Source organism: Arachis hypogaea, chromosome 2 (assembly GCF_003086295.3).
Source record: "Arachis hypogaea cultivar Tifrunner chromosome 2, arahy.Tifrunner.gnm2.J5K5, whole genome shotgun sequence".
NCBI classification, from domain to species: domain Eukaryota; kingdom Viridiplantae; phylum Streptophyta; class Magnoliopsida; order Fabales; family Fabaceae; genus Arachis; species Arachis hypogaea.
In genome coordinates, this window is record NC_092037.1 from 91,568,431 (window position 1) to 91,585,994 (window position 17,564).

General features: G+C 33.6%; 2 long non-coding RNA genes and 1 pseudogene across 2 annotated transcripts; 2 read left to right on the forward strand and 1 right to left on the reverse strand.

Annotated features, from left to right (window-relative positions):
* Window positions 1–4,620: 4,620 nt before the first annotated feature.
* LOC140179936 (uncharacterized) lies at window positions 4,621–5,555 on the forward strand. Its single transcript, XR_011874112.1, has 2 exons — window positions 4,621–4,903; window positions 5,304–5,555. It is a non-coding gene; the product is annotated as an uncharacterized lncRNA (long non-coding RNA).
* Window positions 5,556–5,817: 262 nt separating this feature from the next.
* LOC140179934 (probable protein phosphatase 2C 76) lies at window positions 5,818–6,832 on the reverse strand (annotated as a pseudogene).
* Window positions 6,833–16,524: 9,692 nt separating this feature from the next.
* LOC140179937 (uncharacterized) lies at window positions 16,525–17,510 on the forward strand. Its single transcript, XR_011874115.1, has 2 exons — window positions 16,525–16,858; window positions 17,259–17,510. It is a non-coding gene; the product is annotated as an uncharacterized lncRNA (long non-coding RNA).
* Window positions 17,511–17,564: the final 54 nt, after the last annotated feature.

The following is a 17,564-nucleotide window of genomic DNA, read 5'->3' on the forward strand; positions in this document are numbered from 1 at the left end:
ATAAATGCGTGATTTTTTTATGAAAATGGTCTTATACATCAAACTTCCTGTCCAAATACACCCCAACAAAATGGTATGGCTGAGCGATGAAATTGTAAGTTACTTGAGATGACCCAATCCATTTTGAATGCACAAGCTCCGAAAATTTTTTGGTCTGAAGCTATAGCGACCTCTGCCTACTTACTAAATCGCCTACCTACCCAAGCTCTCCACCACAAAAGACCCTTGCAAGTCTTGGCTACTCAGACTACAATCTCGCCTATTCTAACCTTACCACCTTGAGTATTTGGATGTTCCATCTTTGTCCATATTCCCAAAGTCAATAGAACCAAACTTGATCCTTGTGCAGAAAAATGTGTTTTCGTTCGGTATGCTATAGACCAAAAGGGGTATAGGTGCTACAATCTAATCACTCGTCGTATTCATGTGACCATGGATTGTGATTTTTTAGAATCCGAATTTTACTTCAGCCGCCAATATGGCATTCAGGGAGAGAACAATAATGAACCACCAAGTTGGCTAAATAACCTTTGTTGCCCAGAAACTGTTCAAATAGAGCAAGTAGATGGAGCCACCGAGCATACTTCACTCAACGTAGAAAACAACTCGGTACATACAACCAGTGAGAGTCCTTTTGAGAATGTCAGACAAGAGGTAAGTAATTGTCAATCTGATAATTTACTCCCTGTTTTTAATGAGGCCACTAACAATAATAGTATAGCACTAGAACATGAAGAACCAGAGCCCAATACCTTTATTGTTCCTCCAAGAAGAAACAGAGGGATGCCTCCTGATCGCTACTCACCAGAACATATTCCTCGTAACTCAAGATACCCGATAAGAGTGGCTAGAGAAGGAATAGCAGATGTTGCAAAGGCTTTTTTCACCAAATTCTTAACAGAAGACATTCCAATAACTGTTCGAGAAGCCAATGAAAAAGCTGAATGACGAAAAGCCATGAATACAGAAATGGAAGCTCTAGAGAAGAACGGAACTTGGGATAAGTGTATCCTACCGACAGAAAAAAAGCCAGTCGGGTGCAAATGGGTTTTCTCCATTAAACACAAGGCAAATGACACTATTGAATGGTACAAGGCAAGGTTGGTGGCCAAAGGTTATACACAGACCTATGGTATCGACTACACTGAAACTTTTTCACCGGTTGCAAAGATTAATACTATCAGGGTGTTGTTTTCAATAGCAGCAAATGAAAATTGGCCACTCCATCAATTTGACGTCAAGAATACTTTCTTGCATAGAGAGTTGAAAGAAGAAGTATACATGGAAGCTCCTCCAGGTTTCTCAACGGGATTTAGAAAACATAAAGTTTCCTGGTTAAAGAAGGCTCTTTATGGACTTAAACAATCTCCACGTGCCTGGTTTGGAAGATTTACAGATACCATGAAAAGGTATGGGTACAAGCAAAGTAACTCTGATCATACCCTTTTTTTGAAAAAAACGGGAAGATTTAATCACTTGCCTAATAATCTATGTGGATGATATGATCATAACAGGAAGTGATGTTGAAGAAATTGAAAAATTGAGAAGGAACTTATTTACAAACTTCGAAATGAGGGATTTGGGAAGACTAAAATATTTCTTAGGAACAGAGGTTCTACAATCCAGCAAAGGAATCTTTATCTCCCAAAGAAAGTACATCTTAAACCTTCTGGCAGAAACAGGAATGATGGATTACAAACCAATAGATACGCCCATGCAAGTTAATCACAAGTTGAAGATAGTAAAAGGTGCCACCCTAGTAGATAAGGAAAGGTACAGCGACTGGTTGAAAAACTAATTTACTTATCACATACTCGACCTGACATAGCTTATGTTGTGGGAATAGTAAGTCAGTTTATGCATAAGCCACAAGAAGATCATATGGAAGCTGCCATGATAATAGTTTGATATTTGAAAGGAGCTCCAGGAAGTGGAATTATTTTCAGAAGGAATGGCCATTTGAAGGTTGAGGCATACACTGACGCAGATTGGGCGAGCAACCCAAATGATAGAAGATCAACAGCTGGTTACTTTACACTTGTTGGAGGCAACCTGGTAACTTGAAAAAGCAAGAAGCAGAAAGTTGTAGCTCTTTCAAGCGCAGAGGCAGAATTTTGAGGGATCGTTAAAGGCATAACTGAAGTATTGTTGATAAGAAAATTGATGACTAAGATTGGGTTTCCACCAAAATTGCCAAGCCAGTTGAAATGTGACAACAAAGCCGCAATCAACATTTCAGAGAATCCCGTACAACATGATAGAACAAAACATGTTGAGGTGGATTGACACTTTATCAAAGAAAAAAATTGAGAATGGCATTATTGAGCTTCCATTTGTAACTTCAAGACAAGTCCTTGCTAAAGTTCTAACCAAGCTGAGTATTGGTGATCCCACTACTCACCTTGAGGGGGATTATTAGAATCATATCATAATTAGGGAACAAAATCAGGAAAATATCAAAGAGGATTAGAAAAAAATCAATGTAATTTATTAGGATATTATTCCATAACGAGTGTACTCTTAGCGTACTCTTGGTCTATATATTGGTAAGAACCTTGTAATCACATATGAGAAATATGAATAATAAAAATAATACTTTTCTAAATAATTCTTAAACTCTTTGTACCATAGTAACAAGAATAGCAGAGGTAGTAGAGCAATTTTAAAGAGAGCAGAGATAGTGGAACAACTTTAAAGAGAGTAGAGGTGGTAGAGCAACTCCAAGGACAATAGAGATAGTGGAGAAAAATGGAAAAGCATTGCATATCAAGAAAGACAACTACAAAAGATAGAATCAATAAGAAAATTGAAAAGGTAGTGATGGAATTTGCACAACAAATTTCATACTATAACGTTGTCTTCACAACATCAATTGAAGGCAAGGAAAAGAGTGATATTTGAACATCATCTCATACATTTGAGCTGAAACATTTTTCTAATTTTGTACTTCATTTGAAATTTTAGTATTATGGCTATCTAAGGTTCATATTTCTATAATTGAGAAAAAAGGCATATCATGGTGAGGAGAAAATTAAAAAAACCATGAGAAAAAAACAAGAGAGATGCATTGAAAAAGCTAAATAAAGTTTTTGTGTATTTGTTATTTAATAAAATAGGATTAGATTCCCTTAATAAGTTGGGATAACATTTGGTGGCTAATTGAACCATTAAGTTTTCTTTTGCCAAGTTGGAACAATACTTTGTGGTAGCTAACTAGACTTGGGTAGAAGTTTAGAATTCGATATTAGATGAATTAGGTTGTAATTCATTGGTATTTGTGTATGTAATCAATTTGATTATAATGAAAATTCTACTGGTGGAGATTGGATGTAAGTTTCATAGCATTAAAAAACCAAATCAGAATACATACTTGTCTCATTCTCTTCTTTTTTATTTTGTTCTATTCTAATTTTAGAGACAAAAAATAAAATTTTTTCTGCATAATCTACTTCTGTAAAAAATTTCTAAAAGAACTTATTTTCTAAAATCAACTTGATTCAATCTCTTATAAAGGTCTAATATTATCATTAATATCTAACTAGTGTATGACCCGTGCATATGCGCGAGCTGCTTTATAATGAAGGTAATATCTCCCTAGTTATGAACTTCCTGGTATTATAACTCTTAATGCTACACTGTCAAAATTATTTAGTTCAATAATTACAACTCATGGATTTAACAACTGAGATAAGGCTTTAGCTTATTAGTTTCCATCTTCACAGCTAGGCATAAAAATATAAACTAAAATATACATAACTACATTAACTACCTATCTTTGACATGTAAACTTCTTTCAAACTACTCTTCATGTATCTGACAAGGGTAGTCGGTCAATGCAAGCAAGCTTCAGCAATGCAACCGATAGCAATGCTATGGCGCTCCAGTATATTTTCTATATGCTCTTATCCAGTAAGTTAATCATGTCTAACACAACTCTTTAATGGGGCATTTAAGGCACACTCAATCTTCAAGGAGAATTGGCCTCTATTATTAATATTGAATCTCAACAAAAATCAGTTCATAGCTCATCCACTAACAATGATAGGTCATCTAGAAATTGAAAATAAGGCACCATTGAATAATATATTAACAGAGAAGAAGATCCACATCCATGCCATGACACCAACATATGCCTGAAAATATAAAATCTTGAAAATAAAGAAATCTTTTTAATACTAACAAAACAAATGATACCTGAACATCAACATATAATTTCCAAATACATGAGACATTCTTAACAGAATTAACACTTACTCTTGCAACAGATGCTTCCTGCAGTCAATTCAAGGGTTACTAAGAGTTGTTGAAATGGAAGATTTTATTTGAACTTAAAAACGAATGCCACAGCCATGGTTTTAAAAATTGAACCGGACCGGCCGGTTCAACCAAAAAAATGGGAACCGGTCACCTAGCCGGTCCGGGTAAGGTCAGAAACCGCTTGGCAAAAAATCGATGAAAAAACCGGTCGATCCGATGGTTAACCGGTGAACCGGGAGAACCGTCTGGTTTTTTAGTGGTTTTTAGTTTGGATATTAAACTTCAAAACGGCGTCGTTTTGAAGGTAAAAAAAGAGAGAGAGAGAGAGAGAAGCTAAAGTGCTAAACGTACAACCCTAATCCTAATCTCAGTCTCAACTCTCAACTCTTAACTCTCAACTCTCACACTCTCACAAGAGACACCATAGCCACCACGGGCAAACCCACCGTCACATAGCCACCCATCGTCGCCCTTACTCGCCACCGGTAATACTCTGCCTTTCAACCCTAACTTTCTCAGTCTCTCTTCAACCTTCTTCCTCCAAAGTACAAACACCACCGTCACCTCCAACAAACGCGGGAGCAAAGCATCACCGTCGTGGGTCGAAGGTCACTGTGGCATCCGGGTCGAAGGTCGCCGTCCCGCGGTGAGTACTCAGTAGTCAGTACTTCAATCTTTTCCTTCTTTCAATTAATTTCATTTATTTGGTGATAAAACTGTATGAATTGGACAGATTTGAGTTCATGGTTCTTGTTCTGTTTTTCAAATCTTTTCCATCTTCTGAGTTCTTGTTCATGGGTTCTTGTTCTATTTTTCAATTAATTTTTATTTTGTTAATTATTCTTGTTTTGTTTTTCAATTTTGTTTATTTTGAATTTTGGTATATAAATTCAATTCTGCTATGTTGGATTTGGCTATATTGAGTTTTGTTTATTTCTGCTCTGTTGAAATTTGGGGTTTAAAATTTAAATTCAATTCTACTCTGTTAATTATGTTGAATAAATGTCGTATGAGTTATATGGATTGATATATTTTCTGGATTCTAGATTGCTGTCATTTTGAATTTAGATGGAACAGCCATGATCAGCAACTACAACATAATTCTGTGGGCATCTTCAAGGCTAGAAATTATGGAATTAGCCCTCTCTAGTTGCTTGTTGAGAACCATTGTATTTTGATTGACTTCATTTAGTGATTTTGTTCAGGTTCACTTTTCTTTTCAATTTGAATTCATTCTTTTAAAATAATTTTGTTGCTTGTTAATTGTTGATTTAATTGTCTAATTGTTTGGATTCTAATTTCTGAATTTGTTTTTTGAACTTTTGATGCCGAATGTAATTGATAATCCTTTTCAGATCTCAATTCATTTCCAACAAAGCCAACCAACATTTACTCAAACCCTTTCCAACGGTTTCAAATCCGAGTCATTTTCCAAACCCAAACTAACTCTAACATCAAATCATTTTTCCAATTTCTCAAATTATACTTGATAAACATTCAAATCGAATTTTCAAATTAATCTTTCACTAGCTATCTCAATACCAACTCAATATTCTGAAATAACCACAGTCAAGTAAGCAATCACATTCATTCAAGACAATTCAGTTCAATTCATAAGACTCCATAATCACTAAAAATAATTATTTGCTTAAATATCAATTTATAACAACTCTTAAGAATAAAAATGAGTTTAATAAAAACGCCCCTACCTCAATTTAGTTTAAACGCATCAATTCCTCTTCCGTTCATCACTTCTGTTTGGCTTATGATCCTCACAGAGAGCAATTGCCTTACCAGCCTTTGATATTATAGTCCTATAATCTTCAACATTAGCAACATAGAGATGGTTATCAGTCAAAACAGCGGTTGAAGCAGTAGAGCTATCATCCCAGTAAATGTCTTCTTCAGAATACAGAAATTGAGAATTAGTACCTTGGTACGTTTCACTTATAGCCAATTTGGCATCGGTAAAAAAAATGGATGCTTCATGAGATTATCAAAGAGATGCTTTTTCAAATACTCTGCAGCACGAAAACCACCATGACCATCAAATATTCCAAGTAAGCATATTGGATTACCACCAATTTTCAATGTTTTAATATCGTAAAAGTCCTCAGTCCTCCATCTTCCCCCTGAAGCTTGAATACCCACAACTAAGCCTTCCATCCTCACTATTCCACCCTCCACTTGCAAACCGGCCATCATCATCTTTCTCTGGCATCATATCTACAAGGGAACCAGCACTTCTTGACACGGAACCCGTACCCACCATCATCACTGGGAATGTCTTGAATTGACGAGTAGGCGAATAAGAAATACTAGGGACAGCTTGCAAACTTCTCCTAGTGTTATTTATTCTCACTCATTTGGCAAAGGTTCCAGCTTTAACAACCAAAGACCTTACACAACTGCTGCATACCATCTAAACGACCAACCAAGAAGACAAGGGTTCCGGCGGCAGCTCCAGTAGCTACCTCTAGCGGGGGCGGCAGCTGAATAACTCACAATAACAACTTCATTCAACATAAACACTCTCTCACAACAGCAACGAAACAATTTAAGCGTACAAAATGAGATCAGAAATAAGGGTAAGGCTCACCAGAGCAGTAACGGCTTCAACGGTGGTTCTCCGGCGACAACGGCGCCGTTTTCCGGTAATAGAGGCACGGCTACAGCAACGGCGCTGGCAGAACAGCAACTCCAAGAATCCAACCACTGAACCAATCTTCACTAAATTCCAAACCTTGATTTTGGAAAACCCAATCTACGAATCTTCCTCATCAAACCCCGATGACACCGTGCAACTCACCGGCGTCCATGGCAGCGGCGGAGATGAAGCACGGCAGTGAGCTGCTATGTACATCGCATCTTTTCCTCTCTCCTTCGTCCAATGGCAACGACGACGGCAAGGGTTCTGGCGGCGACGCGAATGCTTTCAACAGACAGCGGTGGTAGCTCTGATTACGACAACAAGGTGCGGCGGTGGCGACGAGGCAGTAGTAGTGTGTGACGATGGTGGTGCGAGCTGGACAGCGGCGACCTCTCCTCCTCCCTCTCCATCCTCGGCTCTCTTCTCCCCTTCGTTCTCCCTCTTCTCTATTTCCGCTTCCCCCTTTTTCTCCTTTTTTTCCCCTCTCCGTTTTTTTTTTCCCTTTCTCCTTTTCTTTTCTTTTGTTTTTGCTGAAGGCTGAGGCATAAGGGCTGAGGTGTGGCGGTGATAAATTAAGGTTAGAATAAAGTGATTTAGATAATTTTAATAAAATTAGAGGTATAGAGTATTAATTAAAAATATAATTTAGTCTCTCAAAATTATTTTAAAATATTATTTAATTATAAATTTATTAATTAATTTTTAATAAGTATTTTAATTTAAAATTAGAAATAATATAATTTATTTTCTTTGTTTATAAAATTAAAATATTAAATTCTAAAATCTCAATTATTTAAATTAAATCATATAAAATTTTTATCCTTTTATAACTATAAAGTTGTATAATTTAAATATAGAAAATTACTTAATGATTATGAGATTAAGTAAAATTTTTAATTTAATTATCAAAACTTAATTTAATTACTTTTAATAAAATAATTTTTAAAAATAAAGTCTTTAATAAATAAATAAATAAATTGAAACTAACTCATAATAATATATATATATATATATATATATATATATATATTTTAAATCATGGATCTTACATTAAGTTTTTTATGATTGGTTAATATTTTATCAGAGTTATGATCATGTTTGTGATCGTTTATAGTATTTTATCATTGAGACCGATTCCTAATTATATTAAGTATTGCTTGTTCTGTCCTTGATTGAATACATCTTGTTAGGTTGTTATGGTAGGAATTGTTCTCCTCATATTATTATTATTATAATTATTATTGTTGTTGTTCTTCTTGTTCTTATTATGTAACTTTTTTTTTTTAATTTCAGGTTGGTTTGCATTAAGAAGTTTAGCTATTTTGTTGGAGAAGACACCATAACTTTGCTATCAGTTTAATGATAATTTATTTTTATTTTCAGTTGTGTTGATTGTTGAACTATTAAACTTCTTTAATTGTCGTATTTGAATTCTGTTGTCGTTATATTTCATTAGATCAAGACTTTGTTACCTATTGTGTATTTCGGTTTGTCGATTTCAATGTTATGACTTTGCATAATAGTATGGTAGATTACTAGATTTTTTTTGATTTGATTGAAAAAACCGAACAAACCGAACCAAACCAAACCGATTTTAATTGGTTTGGTTTGGTTCGGATAATCTTGAAAAAAAACTGAACCAAACCAAACCGCAGCTTAATTAAACGATCGGATCGGATGGTTTTTCCTTCAAAAACCGAACCAAACCGCACCACAAACACCCTTAGTAGATATCATGCACGTAGTATATTGTCAACGGTGATACTATATATATAAATATTTTTTAAATTTAATTTAATTACGTTAGCACCAGTCCAACAAAAAAAATATCGTGTATGTGTTATTGTTTTTCTTTTTCTACATTCTTTTAGCATAGAGATTTTTGTTAAAAGAACATAAAAATTTATAAACACAGCACATAAATTTTTATATATAATACAAATCAAATTTTTATACATAACATAAATTTATTAATATAATACAAAAATCTGTATATAACATAGACATTTTTATTTATATCACAAATTTTTATACATAACACATAAATTTTTACTATAAATATATTTTGCAATTCTTTAAATTTTTTTATATTGTCTATTAAAAATTATATATTGTATATCAAAATTTATATAATACATACCAAAATTTATGTATTATTTATATTCTGTTGGTTGAGTGTCAATATTTTATATATGTAGTCTTCAAAAATTTTATATTGTACACCAAATTTTTGTGTTGTATACTAAAATTTTTGTACTGTGTATTTTGTTGGTTTTGAGAGTCAATATTTTAGATATGTGGTCCTTTAAAATTTTGTATTATATACAAAATTTTTATGTTATAAATTAAAATTTTTATGTTTTAGTTTTTTGAATATATATAAGAGAAAAAAAAGATGAAAAAGACGGCAACGATGATGATAATAAAGGAGGATGAAAAAAAAGAGCAAAACCAAATAAAAGAAGAAAAAAAAAGTTAAACACGATGATTATGTTGTTGAAAAAGAAAAAAAGACTATGATTACATTAAAAAAAAAAACACACGTGTATCTAATTTAGTTGAAATTTGATGATAAAATTACTTGACTGTGTAGCTTTATTTATTGTCAATATAAATGCCACATTATTATATTATATTGTTCACACACACATATTCTAAAAAGAGCAGTAATTGGGAGTCTTAATCATTTTTTTATATAATAAAGCATTGAAATATATGTTATTTAAAAATTAAGAGAATAATTAAAAAAACCAGAGTTAAGATACACATATACACATATATTCTAAAAAGAGCAATAGTTGGGAGTCTTAATCATTTTTTATATAATAAATAATTAAAATATATGTTATTTAAAAATTAGGAGGATAATTAAGAGAATGAGTTAAGATTTTTATTTTTTATTTTTATTTTTTGGGGAATTTAGTATTTAATGTTTAAAATTAAAAAATTATGATTTAAGATCTAGAATTTAAAATAAACAAATAATAAAAATAAAAGTATAATAAAAAATAAACAACATTATATTAGTAACATTATTTTCAATAGAATTTAACATGATTATTTTGCTATAAATAATTAAAGAGTGAAATATTTTTTGCAAATATAAATATGGAAGAATTATGGCATTCAATGGATTAAAATAAATCTTAGATATATGATAAATATAATCTCTTCATCCCTGCACAATAATAATACATGTTAAGTCTATTATATGAAATATCTTAAAAGGTCTCAATCTATTGAGTTAAGTTTAATTCTAGGTATATAAATATGATACAAATATTTATTAAATTAAAAGTCTAAATTTAGTTTAATGTATGTTAGTGGTGCAAATCTAATATTTTAGCTCTCATCCCAAATTCATGTTGCTTCAGCAAAGTTCTAATACACCAATTTAAGGTTTTAGCTCAATACATTTAATGAGCAACTATCATAACCTAGATGCCCAGAGAGAAGATTTCGAAAATTCATAGTTGAAATAAAAAAAAAAATAAAGTGAGACATTTGATATTATTATGGAGAATGAGAGACAGCTGGAATACTAAAATTTTAAAAAAGACAGCAATACTATACAAAGGATATCAGAGGATTAAAATTCAGAAATTGATAAAAAAAATATAATATGCAAAAATTAGTAGAATATTATAATTAGGGAACAAAATTAGAAAAATATCAAAGAGGATTAAAAAAATTAATATAATTTATTAGGATATTATTTCATAACAAGTGTACTCTTAGCGTATTCTTGGTCTATATATTGGTAAGAACTTTTTAATCACAGATAAAAAATATGAATAATAAAAATAATACTTTTTTAAATAATTCTTCATTTCTTCCTAAACTCTTTGCACCATGGTAACATGGTATCAGAGAGAGTTAGGTTCTAGGAATTTAAAATTCTGACGAATTCACATTACAAATTACAAATATGACATGCAATAGTTTTGGCATACGATTATCACAAACCAATTCTGATAATTTGTAAATTGGTTTTAAACTAAACGGATATAATTATCCATTATGGGAACACTGATGGAAAAAGCAATTGGTGGAAGAAGAAAGAAGAAACACACCAAAAAAATGGCTTTAAGATTGTAGGTTACCAACGAGGCCAGAAGAGAGGAAGCAAGTTACGATGGCAAGGCAGCAGTGGCATTAAGGACAAGGACTACTGAACTCCTTGGCTGCTCAGCCCAGACCGCGACTCAATACAAAGGGGAGACCCAAAATTAGAATCCAATTAAAAAGATAAATGAATGGATTTTCGATTGTGGGGCTATCGATACTATGACTCATGACTTTCATGATTTTAACAGCTTGACTATACCCTCAAAAGCTCATATTGAAACCGCTAGTGGAAAATTAATTGATATTAAAAGAGGAGGCTCCATTACTTTTTTTCAGAAAAATTGAAATTAAAAAATTGCCTCTATGTCCCTACACTATCATCAAAATTATAGTCTGCTAGTCAAGTAACAAAGGAACTAAATTGTGTGGTACTCATGTACTCTACCTTTTGTCTTTTGCAGGAATTTCTTACGAATTGAAGGAGATCATTGGGCGTGGTATTGAGCGAGAAGGCCTTTACTACGTTGATGAAGTAGCACACCAGGGTCATACCATGCTTGCTCACGGAACGGTTACTAGGCAACTTTGGTTATGGTACAGGCATCTCGGACATCCTTCATTTGGGTACCTCAAATTACTATTTCCTAGTCTTTTTACAAGTAGTACTGAACCTCTCAAATGTGAAACTTGTATTCGTACAAAAAATCACAGAGTTTCTTTTTCTCTAACCAATACTAGAGTCAATTCCAGTTTTTCTCTAATACACTCTGATGTGTAGGGTCCAGCTCCTATTTTCCATAATTATTTTCAATATTTTGTGTTATTTGTAGATGATTTTTCTCGCATGACTTGGGTATATTTTTTAAAATACAAATCTAAAGTACCTGATAAGTTCTTTGCTTTCTACCAAATGATTCAAACTCAATTCAACAAGAAAATCCAAGTACTTTGCTCAAATAATGGTGGAGAATTTATAAACCAATAAATGCGTGATTTTTTTATGAAAATGGTCTTATACATCAAACTTCCTGTCCAAATACACCCCAACAAAATGGTATGGCTGAGCGATGAAATTGTAAGTTACTTGAGATGACCCAATCCATTTTGAATGCACAAGCTCCGAAAATTTTTTGGTCTGAAGCTATAGCGACCTCTGCCTACTTACTAAATCGCCTACCTACCCAAGCTCTCCACCACAAAAGACCCTTGCAAGTCTTGGCTACTCAGACTACAATCTCGCCTATTCTAACCTTACCACCTTGAGTATTTGGATGTTCCATCTTTGTCCATATTCCCAAAGTCAATAGAACCAAACTTGATCCTTGTGCAGAAAAATGTGTTTTCGTTCGGTATGCTATAGACCAAAAGGGGTATAGGTGCTACAATCTAATCACTCGTCGTATTCATGTGACCATGGATTGTGATTTTTTAGAATCCGAATTTTACTTCAGCCGCCAATATGGCATTCAGGGAGAGAACAATAATGAACCACCAAGTTGGCTAAATAACCTTTGTTGCCCAGAAACTGTTCAAATAGAGCAAGTAGATGGAGCCACCGAGCATACTTCACTCAACGTAGAAAACAACTCGGTACATACAACCAGTGAGAGTCCTTTTGAGAATGTCAGACAAGAGGTAAGTAATTGTCAATCTGATAATTTACTCCCTGTTTTTAATGAGGCCACTAACAATAATAGTATAGCACTAGAACATGAAGAACCAGAGCCCAATACCGTTATTGTTCCTCCAAGAAGAAACAGAGGGATGCCTCCTGATCGCTACTCACCAGAACATATTCCTCGTAACTCAAGATACCCGATAAGAGTGGCTAGAGAAGGAATAGCAGATGTTGCAAAGGCTTTTTTCACCAAATTCTTAACAGAAGACATTCCAATAACTGTTCGAGAAGCCAATGAAAAAGCTGAATGACGAAAAGCCATGAATACAGAAATGGAAGCTCTAGAGAAGAACGGAACTTGGGATAAGTGTATCCTACCGACAGAAAAAAAGCCAGTCGGGTGCAAATGGATTTTCTCCATTAAACACAAGGCAAATGACACTATTGAATGGTACAAGGCAAGGTTGGTGGCCAAAGGTTATACACAGACCTATGGTATCGACTACACTGAAACTTTTTCACCGGTTGCAAAGATTAATACTATCAGGGTGTTGTTTTCAATAGCAGCAAATGAAAATTGGCCACTCCATCAATTTGACGTCAAGAATACTTTCTTGCATAGAGAGTTGAAAGAAGAAGTATACATGGAAGCTCCTCCAGGTTTCTCAACGGGATTTAGAAAACATAAAGTTTCCTGGTTAAAGAAGGCTCTTTATGGACTTAAACAATCTCCACGTGCCTGGTTTGGAAGATTTACAGATACCATGAAAAGGTATGGGTACAAGCAAAGTAACTCTGATCATACCCTTTTTTTGAAAAAAACGGGAAGATTTAATCACTTGCCTAATAATCTATGTGGATGATATGATCATAACAGGAAGTGATGTTGAAGAAATTGAAAAATTGAGAAGGAACTTATTTACAAACTTCGAAATGAGGGATTTGGGAAGACTAAAATATTTCTTAGGAACAGAGGTTCTACAATCCAGCAAAGGAATCTTTATCTCCCAAAGAAAGTACATCTTAAACCTTCTGGCAGAAACAGGAATGATGGATTACAAACCAATAGATACGCCCATGCAAGTTAATCACAAGTTGAAGATAGTAAAAGGTGCCACCCTAGTAGATAAGGAAAGGTACAGCGACTGGTTGAAAAACTAATTTACTTATCACATACTCGACCTGACATAGCTTATGTTGTGGGAATAGTAAGTCAGTTTATGCATAAGCCACAAGAAGATCATATGGAAGCTGCCATGATAATAGTTTGATATTTGAAAGGAGCTCCAGGAAGTGGAATTATTTTCAGAAGGAATGGCCATTTGAAGGTTGAGGCATACACTGACGCAGATTGGGCGAGCAACCCAAATGATAGAAGATCAACAGCTGGTTACTTTACACTTGTTGGAGGCAACCTGGTAACTTGAAAAAGCAAGAAGCAGAAAGTTGTAGCTCTTTCAAGCGCAGAGGCAGAATTTTGAGGGATCGTTAAAGGCATAACTGAAGTATTGTTGATAAGAAAATTGATGACTAAGATTGGGTTTCCACCAAAATTGCCAAGCCAGTTGAAATGTGACAACAAAGCCGCAATCAACATTTCAGAGAATCCCGTACAACATGATAGAACAAAACATGTTGAGGTGGATTGACACTTTATCAAAGAAAAAAATTGAGAATGGCATTATTGAGCTTCCATTTGTAACTTCAAGACAAGTCCTTGCTAAAGTTCTAACCAAGCTGAGTATTGGTGATCCCACTACTCACCTTGAGGGGGATTATTAGAATCATATCATAATTAGGGAACAAAATCAGGAAAATATCAAAGAGGATTAGAAAAAAATCAATGTAATTTATTAGGATATTATTCCATAACGAGTGTACTCTTAGCGTACTCTTGGTCTATATATTGGTAAGAACCTTGTAATCACATATGAGAAATATGAATAATAAAAATAATACTTTTCTAAATAATTCTTAAACTCTTTGTACCATAGTAACAAGAATAGCAGAGGTAGTAGAGCAATTTTAAAGAGAGCAGAGATAGTGGAACAACTTTAAAGAGAGTAGAGGTGGTAGAGCAACTCCAAGGACAATAGAGATAGTGGAGAAAAATGGAAAAGCATTGCATATCAAGAAAGACAACTACAAAAGATAGAATCAATAAGAAAATTGAAAAGGTAGTGATGGAATTTGCACAACAAATTTCATACTATAACGTTGTCTTCACAACATCAATTGAAGGCAAGGAAAGAGTGATATTTGAACATCATCTCATACATTTGAGCTGAAACATTTTTCTAATTTTGTACTTCATTTGAAATTTTAGTATTATGGCTATCTAAGGTTCATATTTCTATAATTGAGAAAAAAGGCATATCATGGTGAGGAGAAAATTAAAAAAACCATGAGAAAAAAACAAGAGAGATGCATTGAAAAAGCTAAATAAAGTTTTTGTGTATTTGTTATTTAATAAAATAGGATTAGATTCCCTTAATAAGTTGGGATAACATTTGGTGGCTAATTGAACCATTAAGTTTTCTTTTGCCAAGTTGGAACAATACTTTGTGGTAGCTAACTAGACTTGGGTAGAAGTTTAGAATTCGATATTAGATGAATTAGGTTGTAATTCATTGGTATTTGTGTATGTAATCAATTTGATTATAATGAAAATTCTACTGGTGGAGATTGGATGTAAGTTTCATAGCATTAAAAAACCAAATCAGAATACATACTTGTCTCATTCTCTTCTTTTTTATTTTGTTCTATTCTAATTTTAGAGACAAAAAATAAAATTTTTTCTGCATAATCTACTTCTGTAAAAAATTTCTAAAAGAACTTATTTTCTAAAATCAACTTGATTCAATCTCTTATAAAGGTCTAATATTATCATTAATATCTAACTAGTGTATGACCCGTGCATATGCGCGAGCTGCTTTATAATGAAGGTAATATCTCCCTAGTTATGAACTTCCTGGTATTATAACTCTTAATGCTACACTGTCAAAATTATTTAGTTCAATAATTACAACTCATGGATTTAACAACTGAGATAAGGCTTTAGCTTATTAGTTTCCATCTTCACAGCTAGGCATAAAAATATAAACTAAAATATACATAACTACATTAACTACCTATCTTTGACATGTAAACTTCTTTCAAACTACTCTTCATGTATCTGACAAGGGTAGTCGGTCAATGCAAGCAAGCTTCAGCAATGCAACCGATAGCAATGCTATGGCGCTCCAGTATATTTTCTATATGCTCTTATCCAGTAAGTTAATCATGTCTAACACAACTCTTTAATGGGGCATTTAAGGCACACTCAATCTTCAAGGAGAATTGGCCTCTATTATTAATATTGAATCTCAACAAAAATCAGTTCATAGCTCATCCACTAACAATGATAGGTCATCTAGAAATTGAAAATAAGGCACCATTGAATAATATATTAACAGAGAAGAAGATCCACATCCATGCCATGACACCAACATATGCCTGAAAATATAAAATCTTGAAAATAAAGAAATCTTTTTAATACTAACAAAACAAATGATACCTGAACATCAACATATAATTTCCAAATACATGAGACATTCTTAACAGAATTAACACTTACTCTTGCAACAGATGCTTCCTGCAGTCAATTCAAGGGTTACTAAGAGTTGTTGAAATGGAAGATTTTATTTGAACTTAAAAACGAATGCCACAGCCATGGTTTTAAAAATTGAACCGGACCGGCCGGTTCAACCAAAAAAATGGGAACCGGTCACCTAGCCGGTCCGGGTAAGGTCAGAAACCGCTTGGCAAAAAATCGATGAAAAAACCGGTCGATCCGATGGTTAACCGGTGAACCGGGAGAACCGTCTGGTTTTTTAGTGGTTTTTAGTTTGGATATTAAACTTCAAAACGGCGTCGTTTTGAAGGTAAAAAAAGAGAGAGAGAGAGAGAGAAGCTAAAGTGCTAAACGTACAACCCTAATCCTAATCTCAGTCTCAACTCTCAACTCTTAACTCTCAACTCTCACACTCTCACAAGAGACACCATAGCCACCACGGGCAAACCCACCGTCACATAGCCACCCATCGTCGCCCTTACTCGCCACCGGTAATACTCTGCCTTTCAACCCTAACTTTCTCAGTCTCTCTTCAACCTTCTTCCTCCAAAGTACAAACACCACCGTCACCTCCAACAAACGCGGGAGCAAAGCATCACCGTCGTGGGTCGAAGGTCACTGTGGCATCCGGGTCGAAGGTCGCCGTCCCGCGGTGAGTACTCAGTAGTCAGTACTTCAATCTTTTCCTTCTTTCAATTAATTTCATTTATTTGGTGATAAAACTGTATGAATTGGACAGATTTGAGTTCATGGTTCTTGTTCTGTTTTTCAAATCTTTTCCATCTTCTGAGTTCTTGTTCATGGGTTCTTGTTCTATTTTTCAATTAATTTTTATTTTGTTAATTATTCTTGTTTTGTTTTTCAATTTTGTTTATTTTGAATTTTGGTATATAAATTCAATTCTGCTATGTTGGATTTGGCTATATTGAGTTTTGTTTATTTCTGCTCTGTTGAAATTTGGGGTTTAAAATTTAAATTCAATTCTACTCTGTTAATTATGTTGAATAAATGTCGTATGAGTTATATGGATTGATATATTTTCTGGATTCTAGATTGCTGTCATTTTGAATTTAGATGGAACAGCCATGATCAGCAACTACAACATAATTCTGTGGGCATCTTCAAGGCTAGAAATTATGGAATTAGCCCTCTCTAGTTGCTTGTTGAGAACCATTGTATTTTGATTGACTTCATTTAGTGATTTTGTTCAGGTTCACTTTTCTTTTCAATTTGAATTCATTCTTTTAAAATAATTTTGTTGCTTGTTAATTGTTGATTTAATTGTCTAATTGTTTGGATTCTAATTTCTGAATTTGTTTTTTGAACTTTTGATGCCGAATGTAATTGATAATTTTCTG